We start from the raw sequence: 18,215 nt of genomic DNA on the forward strand, positions 1-18,215 counted from the left end.
ACGATTTTCTCGAAAAACTTAAAAAAAATCATTTTTGTGATTGATGCATCAATTGAAAGGTGGGTCGATGCTCTGTATTTTAGTGAAAACCGCATCATGTTTGGAGGCTTGGTTGAGGAAATAGAGCAACCGAAAGATAATTTGTGATGAGCTGGGTCGAAATTCTGTAATTTTACTTTTTGACTTATTTTTCGGAAACGAGCGATCGTATAACATTTTTGTTTGCAGTTGTGGGTAGAGCATTTAAATACCTTTCTTTTGATGTGCATTTTGATTGGGTGGGAAATAGTTTTGAAAATACTACTTTTTTCGGCAAGGGTTAGCCCACGATTTTCTCGAAAAACTGAAAAAAAAATCATTTTTGAGATTTATGCATCAATTAAAAGGTGGGTCGATGCTCTGTATTTTAGTGAAAACCGCATCATGTTTGGAGGCTTGGTTGAGGAAATAGAGCAACCGAAAGATAATTTGTGATGAGCTGGGTCGAAATTCTGTAATTTTACTTTTTGACTAATTTTTCGGAAACGAGCGATCGTATAACATTTTGGTTTGCAGTTGTGGGTAGAGCATTTAAATACCTTTCTTTTGATGTGCATTTTGATTGGGTGGGAAATAGTTTTGAAAATACTACTTTTTTCGGCAAGGGTTAGCCCACGATTTTCTCGAAAAACTGAAAAAAAATCATTTTTGAGATTTATGCATCAATTAAAAGGTGGGTCGATGCTCTGTATTTTAGTGAAAACCGCATCATGTTTGGAGGCTTGGTTGAGGAAATAGAGCAACCGAAAGATAATTTGTGATGAGCTGGGTCGAAATTCTGTAATTTTACTTTTTGACTAATTTTTCGGAAAAGAGAGATCGTATAACATTTTGGTTTGCAGTTGTGGGTAGAGCATTTAAATACCTTTCTTTTGATGTGCATTTTGATTGGGTGGGAAATAGTTTTGAAAATACTACTTTTTTCGGCAAGGGTTAGCCCACGATTTTCTCGAAAAACTGAAAAAAAATCATTTTTGAGATTTATGCATCAATTAAAAGGTGGGTCGATGCTCTGTATTTTAGTGAAAACCGCATCATGTTTGGAGGCTTGGTTGAGGAAATAGAGCAACCGAAAGATAATTTGTGATGAGCTGGGTCGAAATTCTGTAATTTTACTTTTTGACTAATTTTTCGGAAACGAGCGATCGTATAACATTTTGGTTTGCAGTTGTGGGTAGATTATTTAAATACCTTTCTTTTGATGTGCATTTTGATTGGGTGGGAAATAGTTTTGAAAATACTACTTTTTTCGGCAAGGGTTAGCCCACGATTTTCTCGAAAAACTGAAAAAAAATCATTTATGTGATTTATGCATCAATTGAAAGGTGGGTCGATGCTCTGTATTTTAGTGAAAACCGCATCATGTTTGGAGGCTTGGTTGAGGAAATAGAGCAACCGAAAGATAATTTGTGATGAGCTGGGTCGAAATTCTGTAATTTTACTTTTTGACTAATTTTTCGGAAACGAGCGATAGTATAACATTTTGGTTTGCAGTTGTGGGTAGAGTATTTAAATACCTTTCTTTTGATGTGCATTTTGATTGGGTGGGAAATAGTTTTGAAAATACTACTTTTTCGGCAATGGGTTAGCACACGATTTTCTCGAAAAACTGAAAAAAAAAATCATTTTTGTGATTTATGCATCAATTGAAAGGTGGGTCGATGCTCTGTATTTTAGTGAAAACCGCATCATGTTTGGAGGCTTGGTTGAGGAAATAGAGCAACCGAAAGATAATTTGTGATGAGCTGGGTCGAAATTCTGTAATTTTACTTTTTGACTAATTTTTCGGAAACGAGCGATCGTATAACATTTTGGTTTGCAGTTGTGGGTAGAGCATTTAAATACCTTTCATTTGATGTGCATTTTGATTGGGTGGGAAATAGATTTGAAAATACTACTTTTTTCGGCAAGGGTTAGCCCACGATTTTCTCGAAAAACTGAAAAAAAATCATTTTTGTGATTTATGCATCAATTGAAAGGTGGGTCGATGCTCTGTATTTTAGTGAAAACCGCATCATGTTTGGAGGCTTGGTTGAGGAAATAGAGCAACCGAAAGATAATTTGTGATGAGCTGTGTCGAAATTCTGTAATTTTACTTTTTGACTAATTTTTCGGAAACGAGCGATCGTATAACATTTTGGTTTGCAGTTGTGGGTAGAGCATTTAAATACCTTTCTTTTGATGTGCATTTTGATTGGGTGGGAAATAGTTTTGAAAATACTACTTTTTCGGCAATGGGTTAGCCCACGATTTTCTCGAAAAACTGAAAAAAAAATCATTTTTGAGATTTATGCATCAATTGAAAGGTGGGTCGATGCTCTGTATTTTAGTTAAAACCGCATCATGTTTGGAGGCTTGGTTGAGGAAATAGAGCAACCGAAAGATAATTTGTGATGAGCTGGGTCGAAATTCTGTAATTTTACTTTTTGACTAATTTTTCGGAAAAGAGAGATCGTATAACATTTTGGTTTGCAGTTGTTGGTAGAGCTTTTAAATACCTTTCTTTTGATGTGCATTTTGATTGGGTGGGAAATAGTTTTAAAAATACTACTTTTTCGGCAATGGGTTAGCCCACGATTTTCTCGAAAAACTGAAAAAAAAATCATTTTTCTGATTTATGCATCAATTGGAAGGTGGGTCGATGCTCTGTATTTTAGTGAAAACCGCATCATGTTTGGAGGCTTGGTTGAGGAAATAGAGCAACCGAAAGATAATTTGTGATGAGCTGGGTCGAAATTCTGTAATTTTACTTTTTGACTAATTTTTCGGAAAAGAGAGATCGTATAACATTTTGGTTTGCAGTTGTGGGTAGAGCATTTAAATACCTTTCTTTTGATGTGCATTTTGATTGGGTGGGAAATAGTTTTGAAAATACTACTTTTTTCGGCAAGGGTTAGCCCACGATTTTCTCGAAAAACTGAAAAAAAATCATTTTTGAGATTTATGCATCAATTAAAAGGTGGGTCGATGCTCTGTATTTTAGTGAAAACCGCATCATGTTTGGAGGCTTGGTTGAGGAAATAGAGCAACCGAAAGATAATTTGTGATGAGCTGGGTCGAAATTCTGTAATTTTACTTTTTGACTAATTTTTCGGAAACGAGAGATCGTATAACATTTTGGTTTGCAGTTGTGGGTAGAGCATTTAAATACCTTTCTTTTGATGTGCATTTTGATTGGGTGGGAAATAGTTTTGAAAATACATACTACTTTTTTCGGCAAGGGTTAGCCCAAGATTTTCTCGAAAAACTAAAAAAAAAAATCATTTTTGTGATTTATGCATCAATTGAAAGGTGGGTCGATGCTCTGTATTTTAGTGAAAACCGCATCATGTTTGGAGGCTTGGTTGAGGAAATAGAGCAACCGAAAGATAATTTGTGATGAGCTGGGTCGAAATTCTGTAATTTTACTTTTTGACTATTTTTTCGGAAACGAGCGATCGTATAACATTTTGGTTTGCAGTTGTGGGTAGAGCATTTAAATACCTTTCTTTTGATGTGCAGTTTGATTGGGTGGGAAATAGTTTTGAAAATACTACTTTTTCGGCAATGGGTTAGCCCATGATTTTATCGAAAAACTGAAAAAAAAATCATTTTTGTGATTTATGCATCAATTGAAAGGTGGGTCGATGCTCTGTATTTTAGTGAAAACCGCATCATGTTTGGAGGCTTGGTTGAGGAAATAGAGCAACCGAAAGATAATTTGTGATGAGCTGGGTCGAAATTCTGTAATTTTACTTTTTGACTAATTTTTCGGAAAAGAGAGATCGTATAACATTTTGGTTTGCAGTTGTTGGTAGAGCTTTTAAATACCTTTCTTTTGATGTGCATTTTGATTGGATGGGAAATAGTTTTGAAAATACTACTTTTTCGGCAATGGGTTAGCCCACGATTTTCTCGAAAAACTGAAAAAAAAATCATTTTTGTGATTTATGCATCAATTGAAAGGTGGGTCGATGCTCTGTATTTTAGTTAAAACCGCATCATGTTTGGAGGCTTGGTTGAAGAAATAGAGCAACCGAAAGATAATTTGTGATGAGCTGGGTCGAAATTCTGTAATTTTACTTTTTGACTAATTTTTCGGAAAAGAGAGATCGTATAACATTTTGGTTTGCAGTTGTGGGTAGAGCATTTAAATACCTTTCTTTTGATGTGCATTTTGATTGGGTGGGAAATAGTTTTGAAAATACTACTTTTTTCGGCAAGGGTTAGCCCACGATTTTCCCGAAAAACTGAAAAAAAATCATTTTTGTGATTTATGCATCAAGTGAAAGGTGGGTCGATGCTCTGTATTTTAGTGAAAACCGCATCATTTTTGGAGGCTTGGTTGAGGAAATAGAGCAACCGAAAGATAATTTGTGATGAGCTGGGTCGAAATTCTGTAATTTTACTTTTTGACTAATTTTTCGGAAACGAGCGATCGTATAACATTTTGGTTTGCAGTTGTGGGTAGAGCATTTAAATACCTTTCTTTTGATGTGCATTTTGATTGGGTGGGAAATAGTTTTGAAAATACTACTTTTTCGGCAATGGGTTAGCCCACGATTTTCTCGAAAAACTTAAAAAAAATCATTTTTGTGATTGATGCATCAATTGAAAGGTGGGTCGATGCTCTGTATTTTAGTGAAAACCGCATCATGTTTGGAGGCTTGGTTGAGGAAATAGAGCAACCGGAAGATAATTTGTGATGAGCTGGGTCGAAATTCTGTAATTTTACTTTTTGACTAATTTTTCGGAAACGAGCGATCGTATAACATTTTGGTTTGCAGTTGTGGGTAGAGCATTTAAATACCTTTCTTTTGATGTGCATTTTGATTGGGTGGGAAATAGTTTTGAAAATACTACTTTTTTCGGCAAGGGTTAGCCCACGATTTTCTCGAAAAACTGAAAAAAAATCATTTTTGAGATTTATTCATCAATTAAAAGGTGGGTCGTTGTTCTGTATTTTAGTGAAAACCGCATCATGTTTGGAGGCTTGGTTGAGGAAATAGAGCAACCGAAAGATAATTTGTGATGAGCTGGGTCGAAATTCTGTAATTTTACTTTTTGACTAATTTTTCGGAAACGAGCGATCGTATAACATTTTGGTTTGCAGTTGTGGGTAGAGCATTTAAATACCTTTCTTTTGATGTGCATTTTGATTGGGTGGGAAATAGTTTTGAAAATACTACTTTTTCGGCAATGGGTTAGCCCACGATTTTCTCGAAAAACTGAAAAAAAAATCATTTTTGTGATTGATGCATCAATTGAAAGGTGGGTCGATGCTCTGTATTTTAGTGAAAACCGCATCATGTTTGGAGGCTTGGTTGAGGAAATAGAGCAACCGAAAGATAATTTGTGATGAGCTGGGTCGAAATTCTGTAATTTTACTTTTTGACTTATTTTTCGGAAACGAGCGATCGTATAACATTTTGGTTTGCAGTTGTGGGTAGAGCATTTAAATACCTTTCTTTTGATGTGCATTTTGATTGGGTGGGAAATAGTTTTGAAAATACTACTTTTTTCGGCAAGGGTTAGCCCACGATTTTCTCGAAAAACTGAAAAAAAATCATTTTTGAGATTTATGCATCAATTAAAAGGTGGGTCGATGCTCTGTATTTTAGTGAAAACCGCATCATGTTTGGAGGCTTGGTTGAGGAAATAGAGCAACCGAAAGATAATTTGTGATGAGCTGGGTCGAAATTCTGTAATTTTACTTTTTGACTAATTTTTCGGAAACGAGCGATCGTATAACATTTTGGTTTGCAGTTGTGGGTAGAGCATTTAAATACCTTTCTTTTGATGTGCATTTTGATTGGGTGGGAAATAGTTTTGAAAATACTACTTTTTCGGCAATGGGTTAGCCCACGATTTTCTCGAAAAACTGAAAAAAATCATTTTTGTGATTTATGCATCAATTGAAAGGTGGGTCGATGCTCTGTATTTTAGTGAAAACCGCATCATGTTTGGAGGCTTGGTTGAGGAAATAGAGCAACCGAAAGATAATTTGTGATGAGCTGGGTCGAAATTCTGTAATTTTACTTTTTGACTAATTTTTCGGAAACGAGCGATCGTATAACATTTTGGTTTGCAGTTGTGGGTAGAGCATTAAAATACCTTTCTTTTGATGTGCATTTTGATTGGGTGGGAAATAGTTTTGAAAATACTACTTTTTTCGGCAAGTGTTAGCCCACTATTTTCTCGAAAAACTGAAAAAAAATCATTTTTGAGATTTATGCATCAATTAAAAGGTGGGTCGATGCTCTGTATTTTAGTGAAAACCGCATCATGTTTGGAGGCTTGGTTGAGGAAATAGAGCAACCGAAAGATAATTTGTGATGAGCTGGGTCGAAATTCTGTAATTTTACTTTTTGACTAATTTTTCGGAAACGAGCGATCGTATAACATTTTGGTTTGCAGTTGTGGGTAGAGCATTAAAATACCTTTCTTTTGATGTGCATTTTGATTGGGTGGGAAATAGTTTTGAAAATACTACTTTTTTCGGCAAGGGTTAGCCCACGATTTTCTCGAAAAACTGAAAAAAATCATTTTTGTGATTTATGCATCAATTGAAAGGTGGGTCGATGCTCTGTATTTTAGTGAAAACCGCATCATGTTTGGAGGCTTGGTTGAGGAAATAGAGCAACCGAAAGATAATTTGTGATGATCTGGGTCGAAATTCTGTAATTTTACTTTTTGACTAATTTTTCGGAAACGAGCGATCGTATAACATTTTGGTTTGCAGTTGTTGGTAGAGCATTTAAATACCTTTCTTTTGATGTGCATTTTGATTGGGTGGGAAATAATTTCGAAAATACTACTTTTTTCGGCAAGGGTTAGCCCACGATTTTCTCGAAAAACTGAAAAAAAAATCATTTTTGAGATTTATGCATCAATTGAAAGGTGGGTCGATGCTCTGTATTTTAGTGAAAACCGCATCATGTTTGGAGACTTGGTTGAGGAAATAGAGCAACCGAAAGATAATTTGTGATGAGCTGGGTCGAAATTCTGTAATTTTACTTTTTGACTAATTTTTCGGAAACGAGCGATCGTATAACATTTTGGTTTGCAGTTGTGGGTAGAGCATTTAAATACCTTTCTTTTGATGTGCATTTTGATTGGGTGGGAAATAGTTTTGAAAATACTACTTTTTCGGCAATGGGTTAGCCCACGATTTTCTCGAAAAACTGGAAAAAAAATCATTTTTGTGATTTATGCATCAATTGAAAGGTGGGTCGATGCTCTGTATTTTAGTGAAAACCGCATCATGTTTGGAGGCTTGGTTGAGGAAATAGAGCAACCGAAAGATAATTTGTGATGAGCTGGGTCGAAATTCTGTAATTTTACTTTTTGACTAATTTTTCGGAAACGAGCGATCGTATAACATTTTGGTTTGCAGTTGTGGGTAGAGCATTTAAATACCTTTCTTTTGATGTGCATTTTGATTGGGTGGGAAATAGTTTTGAAAATACTACTTTTTCGGCAAGGGTTAAACCACGATTTTCTCGAAAAACTTAAAAAAAATCATTTTTGTGATTGATGCATCAATTGAAAGGTGGGTCGATGCTCTGTATTTTAGTGAAAACCGCATCATGTTTGGAGGCTTGGTTGAGGAAATAGAGCAACCGAAAGATAATTTGTGATGAGCTGGGTCAAAATTCTGTAATTTTACTTTTTGACTTATTTTTCGGAAACGAGCGATCGTATAACATTTTTGTTTGCAGTTGTGGGTAGAGCATTTAAATACCTTTCTTTTGATGTGCATTTTGATTGGGTGGGAAATAGTTTTGAAAATACTACTTTTTTCGGTAAGGGTTAGCCCACGATTTTCTCGAAAAACTGAAAAAAAATCATTTTTGAGATTTATGCATCAATTAAAAGGTGGGTCGATGCTCTGTATTTTAGTGAAAACCGCATCATGTTTGGAGGCTTGGTTGAGGAAATAGAGCAACCGAAAGATAATTTGTGATGAGCTGGGTCGAAATTCTGTAATTTTACTTTTTGACTAATTTTTCGGAAACGAGCGATCGTATAACATTTTGGTTTGCAGTTGTGGGTAGAGCATTTAAATACCTTTCTTTTGATGTGCATTTTGATTGGGTGGGAAATAGTTTTGAAAATACTACTTTTTCGGCAATGGGTTAGCCCACGATTTTCTCGAAAAACTGAAAAAAAAATCATTTTTGTGATTTATGCATCAATTGAAAGGTGGGTCGATGCTCTGTATTTTAGTGAAAACCGCATCATGTTTGGAGGCTTGGTTGAGGAAATAGAGCAACCGAAAGATAATTTGTGATGAGCTGGGTCGAAATTCTGTAATTTTACTTTTTGACTAATTTTTCGGAAAAGAGAGATCGTATAACATTTTGGTTTGCAGTTGTGGGTAGAGCATTTAAATACCTTTCTTTTGATGTGCATTTTGATTGGGTGGGAAATAGTTTTGAAAATACTACTTTTTTCGGCAAGGGTTAGCCCACGATTTTCTCGAAAAACTGAAAAAAAATCATTTATGTGATTTATGCATCAATTGAAAGGTGGGTCGATGCTCTGTATTTTAGTGAAAACCGCATCATGTTTGGAGGCTTGGTTGAGGAAATAGAGCAACCGAAAGATAATTTGTGATGAGCTGTGTCGAAATTCTGTAATTTTACTTTTTGACTAATTTTTCGGAAACGAGCGATCGTATAACATTTTGGTTTGCAGTTGTGGGTAGAGCATTTAAATACCTTTCTTTTGATGTGCATTTTGATTGGGTGGGAAATAGTTTTGAAAATACTACTTTTTCGGCAATGGGTTAGCCCACGATTTTCTCGAAAAACTGAAAAAAAAATCATTTTTGTGATTTATGCATCAATTGAAAGGTGGGTCGATGCTCTGTATTTTAGTGAAAACCGCATCATGTTTGGAGGCTTGGTTGAGGAAATAGAGCAACCGAAAGATAATTTGTGATGAGCTGGGTCGAAATTCTGTAATTTTACTTTTTGACTTATTTTTCGGAAACGAGCGATCGTATAACATTTTGGTTTGCAGTTGTGGGTAGAGCATTTAAATACCTTTCTTTTGATGTGCATTTTGATTGGGTGGGAAATAGTTTTGAAAATACTACTTTTTCGGCAATGGGTTAGCCCACGATTTTCTCGAAAAACTGAAAAAAAAATCATTTTTGTGATTTATGCATCAATTGAAAGGTGGGTCGATGCTCTGTATTTTAGTGAAAACCGCATCATGTTTGGAGGCTTGGTTGAGGAAATAGAGCAACCGAAAGATAATTTGTGATGAGCTGGGTCGAAATTCTGTAATTTTACTTTTTGACTAATTTTTCGGAAACGAGCGATCGTATAACATTTTGGTTTGCAGTTGTGGGTAGAGCATTTAAATACCTTTCTTTTGATGTGCATTTTGATTGGGTGGGAAATAGTTTTGAAAATACTACTTTTTCGGCAATGGGTTAGCCCACGATTTTCTCGAAAAACTGAAAAAAATCATTTTTGTGATTTATGCATCAATTGAAAGGTGGGTCGATGCTCTGTATTTTAGTGAAAACCGCATCATGTTTGGAGGCTTGGTTGAGGAAATAGAGCAACCGAAAGATAATTTGTGATGAGCTGGGTCGAAATTCTGTAATTTTACTTTTTGACTAATTTTTCGGAAACGAGCGATCGTATAACATTTTGGTTTGCAGTTGTGGGTAGAGCATTTAAATACCTTTCTTTTGATGTGCATTTTGATTGGGTGGGAAATAGTTTCGAAAATACTACTTTTTTCGGCAAGGGTTAGCCCACGATTTTCTCGAAAAACTTAAATAAAATCATTTTTGTGATTGATGCATCAATTGAAAGGTGGGTCGATGCTCTGTATTTTAGTGAAAACCGCATCATGTTTGGAGGCTTGGTTGAGGAAATAGAGCAACCGAAAGATAATTTGTGATGAGCTGGGTCGAAATTCTGTAATTTTACTTTTTGACTAATTTTTCGGAAACGAGCGATCGTATAACATTTTGGTTTGCAGTTGTGGGTAGAGCATTTAAATACCTTTCTTTTGATGTGCATTTTGATTGGGTGGGAAATAGTTTCGAAAATACTACTTTTTTCGGCAAGGGTTAGCCCACGATTTTCTCGAAAAACTTAAATAAAATCATTTTTGTGATTGATGCATCAATTGAAAGGTGGGTCGATGCTCTGTATTTTAGTGAAAACCGCATCATGTTTGGAGGCTTGGTTGAGGAAATAGAGCAACCGAAAGATAATTTGTGATGAGCTGGGTCGAAATTCTGTAATTTTACTTTTTGACTTATTTTTTGGAAACGAGAAATCGTATAACATTTTTGTTTGCAGTTGTGGGTAGAGCATTTAAATACCTTTCTTTTGATGTGCATTTTGATTGGGTGGGAAATAGTTTTGAAAATACTACTTTTTTCGGCAAGGGTTAGCCCACGATTTTCTCGAAAAACTGAAAAAAAAAATCATTTTTGTGATTTATGCATCAATTGAAAGGTGGGTCGATGCTCTGTATTTTAGTGAAAACCGCATCATGTTTGGAGGCTTGGTTGAGGAAATAGAGCAACCGAAAGATAATTTGTGATGAGCTGGGTCGAAATTCTGTAATTTTACTTTTTGACTAATTTTTCGGAAAAGAGAGATCGTATAACATTTTGGTTTGCAGTTGTGGGTAGAGCATTTAAATACCTTTCTTTTGATGTGCATTTTGATTGGGTGGGAAATCGTTTTGAAAATACTACTTTTTCGGCAAGGGTTAGCCCACGATTTTCTCGAAAAACTGAAAAAAATCATTTTTGTGATTTATGCATCAATTGAAAGGTGGGTCGATGCTCTGTATTTTAGTGAAAACCGCATCATGTTTGGAGGCTTGGTTGAGGAAATAGAGCAACCGAAAGATAATTTGTGATGAGCTGGGTCGAAATTCTGTAATTTTACTTTTTGACTAATTTTTCGGAAAAGAGAGATCGTATAACAATTTGGTTTGCAGTTGTGGGTAGAGCATTTAAATACCTTTCTTTTGATGTGCATTTTGATCGGGTGGGAAATAGTTTTGAAAATACTCCTTTTTCGGCAAGGGTTAGCCCACGATTTTCTCGAAAAACTGAAAAAAATCATTTTTGAGATTTATGCATCAATTGGAAGGTGGGTCGATGCTCTGTAATTTAGTGAAAACCGCATCATGTTTGGACGCTTGGTTGAGGAAATAGAGCAACCGAAAGATAATTTGTGATGATCTGGGTCGAAATTCTGTAATTTTACTTTTTGACTAATTTTTCGGAAAAGAGAGATCGTATAACATTTTGGTTTGCAGTTGTTGGTAGAGCATTTAAATACCTTTCTTTTGATGTGCATTTTGATTGGGTGGGAAATAATTTCGAAAATACTACTTTTTTCGGCAAGGGTTAGCCCACGATTTTCTCGAAAAACTGAAAAAAAATCATTTTTGTGATTTATGCATCAATTGAAAGGAGGGTCGGTGCTCTGTATTTTAGTGAAAACCGCATCATGTTTGGAGGCTTGGTTGAGGAAATAGAGCAACCGAAAGATAATTTTTGATGAGCTGGGTCGAAATTCTGTAATTTTACTTTTTGACTAATTTTTCGGAAACGAGCGATTGTATAACATTTTGGTTTGCAGTTGTGGGTAGAGCATTTAAATACCTTTCTTTTGATGTGCATTTTGATTGGGTGGGAAATAGTTTTGAAAATACTACTTTTTTCGGCAAGGGTTAGCCCACGATTTTCTCGAAAAACTGAAAAAAAATCATTTTTGTGATTTATGCATCAATTGTAAGGTGGGTCGATGCTCTGTATTTTAGTGAAAACCGCATCATGTTTGGAGGCTTGGTTGAGGAAATAGAGCAACCGAAAGATAATTTGTGATGAGCTGGGTCGAAATTCTGTAATTTTACTTTTTGACTAATTTTTCGGAAAAGAGAGATCGTATAACATTTTGGTTTGCAGTTGTGGGTAGAGCATTTAAATACCTTTCTTTTGATGTGCATTTTGATTGGGTGGGAAATAGTTTTGAAAATACTACTTTTTTCGGCAAGAGTTAGCCCACGATTTTCTCGAAAAACTGAAAAAAAAATCATTTTTGTGATTTATGCATCAATTGAAAGGTGGGTCGATGCTCTGTATTTTAGTGAAAACCGCATCATGTTTGGAGGCTTGGTTGAGGAAATAGAGCAACCGAAAGATAATTTGTGATGAGCTGGGTCGAAATTCTGTAATTTTACTTTTTGACTAATTTTTCGGAAACGAGCGATCGTATAACATTTTGGTTTGCAGTTGTGGGTAGAGCATTTAAATACCTTTCTTTTGATGTGCATTTTGATTGGGTGGGAAATAGTTTTGAAAATACTACTTTTTTCGGCAAGGGTTAGCCCACGATTTTCTCGAAAAACTGAAAAAAAATCATTTTTGTGATTTATGCATCAATTGAAAGGTGGGTCGATGCTCTGTGTTTTAGTGAAAACCGCATCATGTTTGGAGGCTTGGTTGAGGAAATAGAGCAACCGAAAGATAATTTGTGATGAGCTGGCTCGAAATTCTGTAATTTTACTTTTTGACTAATTTTTCGGAAACGAGCGATCGTATAACATTTTGGTTTGCAGTTGTGGGTAGAGCATTTAAATACCTTTCTTTTGATGTGCATTTTGATTGGGTTGGAAATAGTTTTGAAAATACTACTTTTTTCGGCAAGGGTTAGCCCACGATTTTCTCGAAAAACTGAAACAAAATCATTTTTGTGATTTATGCATCAATTGAAAGGTGGGTCGATGCTCTGTATTTTAGTGAAAACCGCATCATGTTTGGAGGCTTGGTTGATGAAATAGAGCAACCGAAAGATAATTTGTGATGAGCTGGGTCGAAATTCTGTAATTTTACTTTTTGACTAATTTTTCGGAAACGAGCGATCGTATAACATTTTGGTTTGCAGTTGTGGGTAGAGCATTTAAATACCTTTCTTTTGATGTGCATTTTGATTGGGTGGGAAATAGTTTTGAAAATACTACTTTTTTCGGCAAGGGTTAGCCCACGATTTTCTCGAAAAACTGAAAAAAAATCATTTTTGTGATTTATGCATCAATTGAAAGCTGGGTCGATGCTCTGTATTTTAGTGAAAACCGCATCATGTTTGGAGGCTTGGTTGAGGAAATAGAGCAACCGAAAGATAATTTGTGATGAGCTGGGTCGAAATTCTGTAATTTTACTATTTGACTAATTTTTCGGAAACGAGCGATCGTATAACATTTTGGTTTGCAGTTGTGGGTAGAGCATTTAAATAACTTTCTTTTGATGTGCATTTTGATTGGGTGGGAAATAGTTTTGAAAATACTACTTTTTCGGCAATGGGTTAGCCCACGATTTTCTCGAAAAACTGAAAAAAAAAATCATTTTTGTGATTTATGCATCAATTGAAAGGTGGGTCGATGCTCTGTATTTTAGTGAAAACCGCATCATGTTTGGAGGCTTGGTTGAGGAAATAGAGCAACCGAAAGATAATTTGTGATGAGCTGGGTCGAAATTCTGTAATTTTACTTTTTGACTAATTTTTCGGAAACGAGCGATCGTATAACATTTTGGTTTGCAGTTGTGGGTAGAGCATTTAAATACCTTTCTTTTGATGTGCATTTTGATTGGGTTGGAAATAGATTTGAAAATGCTACTTTTTCGGCAATGGGTTAGCCCACGATTTTCTCGAAAAACTGAAAAAAAATCATTTTTGAGATTTATGCATCAATTGAAAGGTGGGTCGATGCTCTGTATTTTAGTGAAAACCGCATCATGTTTACAGGCTTGGTTGAGGAAATAGAGCAACCGAAAGATAATTTGTGATGAGCTGGGTCGAAATTCTGTAATTTTACTTTTTGGCTAATTTTTCGGAAACGAGCGATCGTATAACATTTTGGTTTGCAGTTGTGGGTAGAGCATTTAAATACCTTTCTTTTGATGTGCATTTTGATTGGGTGGGAAATAGTTTTGAAAATACTACTTTTTCGGCAATGGGTTAGCCCACGATTTTCTCGAAAAACTGAAAAAAAAAATCATTTTTGTGATTTATGCATCAATTGAAAGGTGGGTCGATGCTCTGTATTTTAGTGAAAACCGCATCATGTTTGGAGGCTTGGTTGAGGAAATAGAGCAACCGAAAGATAATTTGTGATGAGCTGGGTCGAAATTCTGTAATTTTACTTTTTGACTAATTTTTCGGAAACGAGCGATTGTATAACATTTTGGTTTGCAGTTGTGGGTAGAGCATTTAAATACCTTTCTTTTGATGTGCATTTTGATTGGGTGGGAAATAGTTTTGAAAATACTACTTTTTCGGCAATAAGTTAGCCCACGATTTTCTCGAAAAACTGAAAAAAAATCATTTTTGTGATTTATGCATCAATTGAAAGGTGGGTCGATGCTCTGTATTTTAGTGAAAACCGCATCATGTTTGGAGGCTTGGTTGAGGAAATAGAGCAACCGAAAGATAATTTGTGATGAGCTGGGTCGAAATTCTGTAATTTTACTTTTTGACTAATTTTTCGGAAACGAGCGATCGTATAACATTTTGGTTTGCAGTTGTGGGTAGAGCATTTAAATACCTTTCTTTGGATGTGCATTTTGATTGGGTGGGAAATAGTTTTGAAAATACTACTTTTTTCGGCAAGGGTTAGCCCACGATTTTCTCGAAAAACTGAAAAAAAATCATTTTTGTGATTTATGCATCAATTGAAAGGTGGGTCGATGGTCTGTATTTTAGTGAAAACCGCATCATGTTTGGAGGCTTGGTTGAGGAAATAGAGCAACCGAAAGATAATTTGTGATGAGCTGGGTCGAAATTCTGTAATTTTACTTTTTGACTATTTTTTCGGAAACGAGCGATCGTATAACATTTTGGTTTGCAGTTGTGGGTAGAGCATTTAAATACCTTTCTTTTGATGTGCATTTTGATTGGGTGGGAAATAGTTTTGAAAATACTACTTTTTTCGGCAAGGGTTAGCCCACGATTTTCTCGAAAAACTGAAAAAAAAATCATTTTTGTGATTTATGCATCAATTGAAAGGTGGGTCGATGCTCTGTATTTTTGTGAAAACCGCATCATGTTTGGAGTCTTGGTTGAGGAAATAGAGCAACCGAAAGATAATTTGTGATGAGCTGGGTCGAAATTCTGTAATTTTACTTTTTGACTAATTTTTCGGAAACGAGCGATCGTATAACATTTTGGTTTGCAGTTGTGGGTAGAGATGTGCATTTTGATTGGGTGGGAAATAGTTTTGAAAATACTACTTTTTCGGCAATGGGTTAGCCCACGATTTTCTCGAAAAACTGAAAAAAAAATCATTTTTGTGATTTATGCATCAATTGAAAGGTGGGTCGATGCTCTGTATTTTAGTGAAAACCGCATCATGTTTGGAGGCTTGGTTGAGGAAATAGAGCAACCGAAAGATAATTTGTGATGAGCTGGGTCGAAATTCTGTAATTTTACTTTTTGACTAATTTTTCGGAAACGAGCGATCGTATAACATTTTGGCTTGCAGTTGTGGGTAGAGCATTTAAATACCTTTCTTTTGATGTGCATTTTGATTGGGTGGGAAATAGTTTTGAAAATACTACTTTTTTCGGCAAGGGTTAGCCCACGATTTTCTCGAAAAACTGAAAAAAAATCATTTTTGTGATTTATGCATCAATTGAAAGGTGGGTCGATGCTCTGTATTTTAGTGAAAACCGCATCATGTTTGGAGGCTTGGTTGAGGAAATAGAGCAACCGAAAGATAATTTGTGATGAGCTGGGTCGAAATTCTGTAATTTTACTTTTTGACTAATTTTTCGGAAACGAGCGATCGTATAACATTTTGGTTTGCAGTTGTGGGTAGAGCATTTAAATACCTTTCTTTTGATGTGCATTTTGATTGGGTGGGAAATAGTTTTGAAAAAACTACTTTTTTCGGCAAGGGTTAGCCCACGATTTTCTCGAAAAACTGAAAAAAAATCATTTTTGAGATTTATGCATCAATTGAAAGGTGGGTCGATGCTCTGTATTTTAGTGAAAACCGCATCATGTTTGGAGGCTTGGTTGAGGAAATAGAGCAACCGAAAGATAATTTGTGATGAGCTGGGTCGAAATTCTGTAATTTTACTTTTTGACTAATTTTTCGGAAAAGAGAGATCGTATAACATTTTGGTTTGCAGTTGTGGGTAGAGCATTTAAATACCTTTCTTTTGATGTGCATTTTGATTGGGTGGGAAATAGTTTTGAAAATACTACTTTTTTCGGCAAGGGTTAGCCCACGATTTTCTCGAAAAACTGAAAAAAAATCATTTTTGTGATTTATGCATCAATTGAAAGGTGGGTCGATGCTCTGTATTTTAGTGAAAACCGCATCATGTTTGGAGGCTTGGTTGAGGAAATAGAGCAACCGAAAGATAATTTGTGATGAGCTGAGTCGAAATTCTGTAATTTTACTTTTTGACTAATTTTTCGGAAACGAGCGATCGTATAACATTTTGGTTTTGCAGTTGTGGGTAGAGCATTTAAATACCTTTCTTTTGATGTGTATTTTGATTGGTTGGGAAATAATTTTGAAAATACTACTTTTTTCGGCAAGGGTTAGCCCACGATTTTCTCGAAAAACTGAAAAAAAAAATCATTTTTGTGATTTATGCATCAATTGAAAGGTGGGTCGATGCTCTGTATTTTAGTGAAAACCGCATCATGTTTGGAGGCTTGGTTGAGGAAATAGAGCAACCGAAAGATAATTTGTGATGAGCTGGGTCGAAATTCTGTAATTTTACTTTTTGACTAATTTTTCGGAAACGAGCGATCGTATAACATTTTGGTTTGCAGTTGTGGGTAGAGCATTTAAATACCTTTCTTTTGATGTGCATTTTGATTGGGTGGGAAATAGTTTTGAAAATACTACTTTTTTCGGCAAGGGTTAGCCAACGATTTTCTCGAAAAACTGAAAAAAAATCATTTTTGAGATTTATGCATCAATTGAAAGGTGGGTCGATGCTCTGTATTTTAGTGAAAACCGCATCATGTTTGGAGGCTTGGTTGAGGAAATAGAGCAACCGAAAGATAATTTGTGATGAGCTGGGTCGAAATTCTGTAATTTTTCGGAAACGAGCGATCGTATAACATTTTGGTTTGCAGTTGTGGGTAGAGCATTTAAATACCTTTCTTTTGATGTGCATTTTGATTGGGTGGGAAATAATTTTGAAAATACTACTTTTTTCGGCAAGGGTTAGCCCACGATTTTCTCGAAAAACTGAAAAAAAAATCATTTTTGTGATTTATGCATCAATTGAAAGGTGGGTCGATGCTCTGTATTTTAGTGAAAACCGCATCATGTTTGGAGGCTTGGTTGAGGAAATAGAGCAACCGAAAGATAATTTGTGATGAGCTGGGTCGAAATTCTGTAATTTTACTTTTTGACTAATTTTTCGGAAAAGAGAGATCGTATAACATTTTGGTTTGCAGTTGTGGGTAGAGCATTTAAATACCTTTCTTTTGATGTGCATTTTGATTGGGTGGGAAATAGTTTTGAAAATACTACTTTTTCGGCAATGGGTTAGCCCACGATTTTCTCGAAAAACTGAAAAAAAATCATTTTTGTGATTTATGCATCAATTGAAAGGTGGGTCGATGCTCTGTATTTTAGTGAAAACCGCATCATGTTTGGAGGCTTGGTTGAGGAAATAGAGCAACCGAAAGATAATTTGTGATGAGCTGGGTCGAAATTCTGTAATTTTACTTTTTGACTAATTTTTCGGAAACGAGCGATCGTATAACATTTTGGCTTGCAGTTGTGGGTAGAGCATTTAAATACCTTTCTTTTGATGTGCATTTTGATTGGGTGGGAAATAGTTTTGAAAATACTACTTTTTTCGGCAAGGGTTAGCCCACGATTTTCTCGAAAAACTGAAAAAAATCATTTTTGTGATTTATGCATCAATTGAAAGGTGGGTCGATGCTCTGTATTTTAGTGAAAACCGCATCATGTTTGGAGGCTTGGTTGAGGAAATAGAGCAACCGAAAGATAATTTGTGATGAGCTGGGTCGAAATTCTGTAATTTTACTTTTTGACTAATTTTTCGGAAACGAGCGATCGTATAACATTTTGGTTTGCAGTTGTGGGTAGAGCATTTAAATACCTTTCTTTTGATGTGCATTTTGATTGGGTGGGAAATAATTTTGAAAATA

The sequence above is a fragment of the Eupeodes corollae genome, chromosome 1 (assembly GCF_945859685.1).
Source record: "Eupeodes corollae chromosome 1, idEupCoro1.1, whole genome shotgun sequence".
NCBI classification, from domain to species: domain Eukaryota; kingdom Metazoa; phylum Arthropoda; class Insecta; order Diptera; family Syrphidae; genus Eupeodes; species Eupeodes corollae.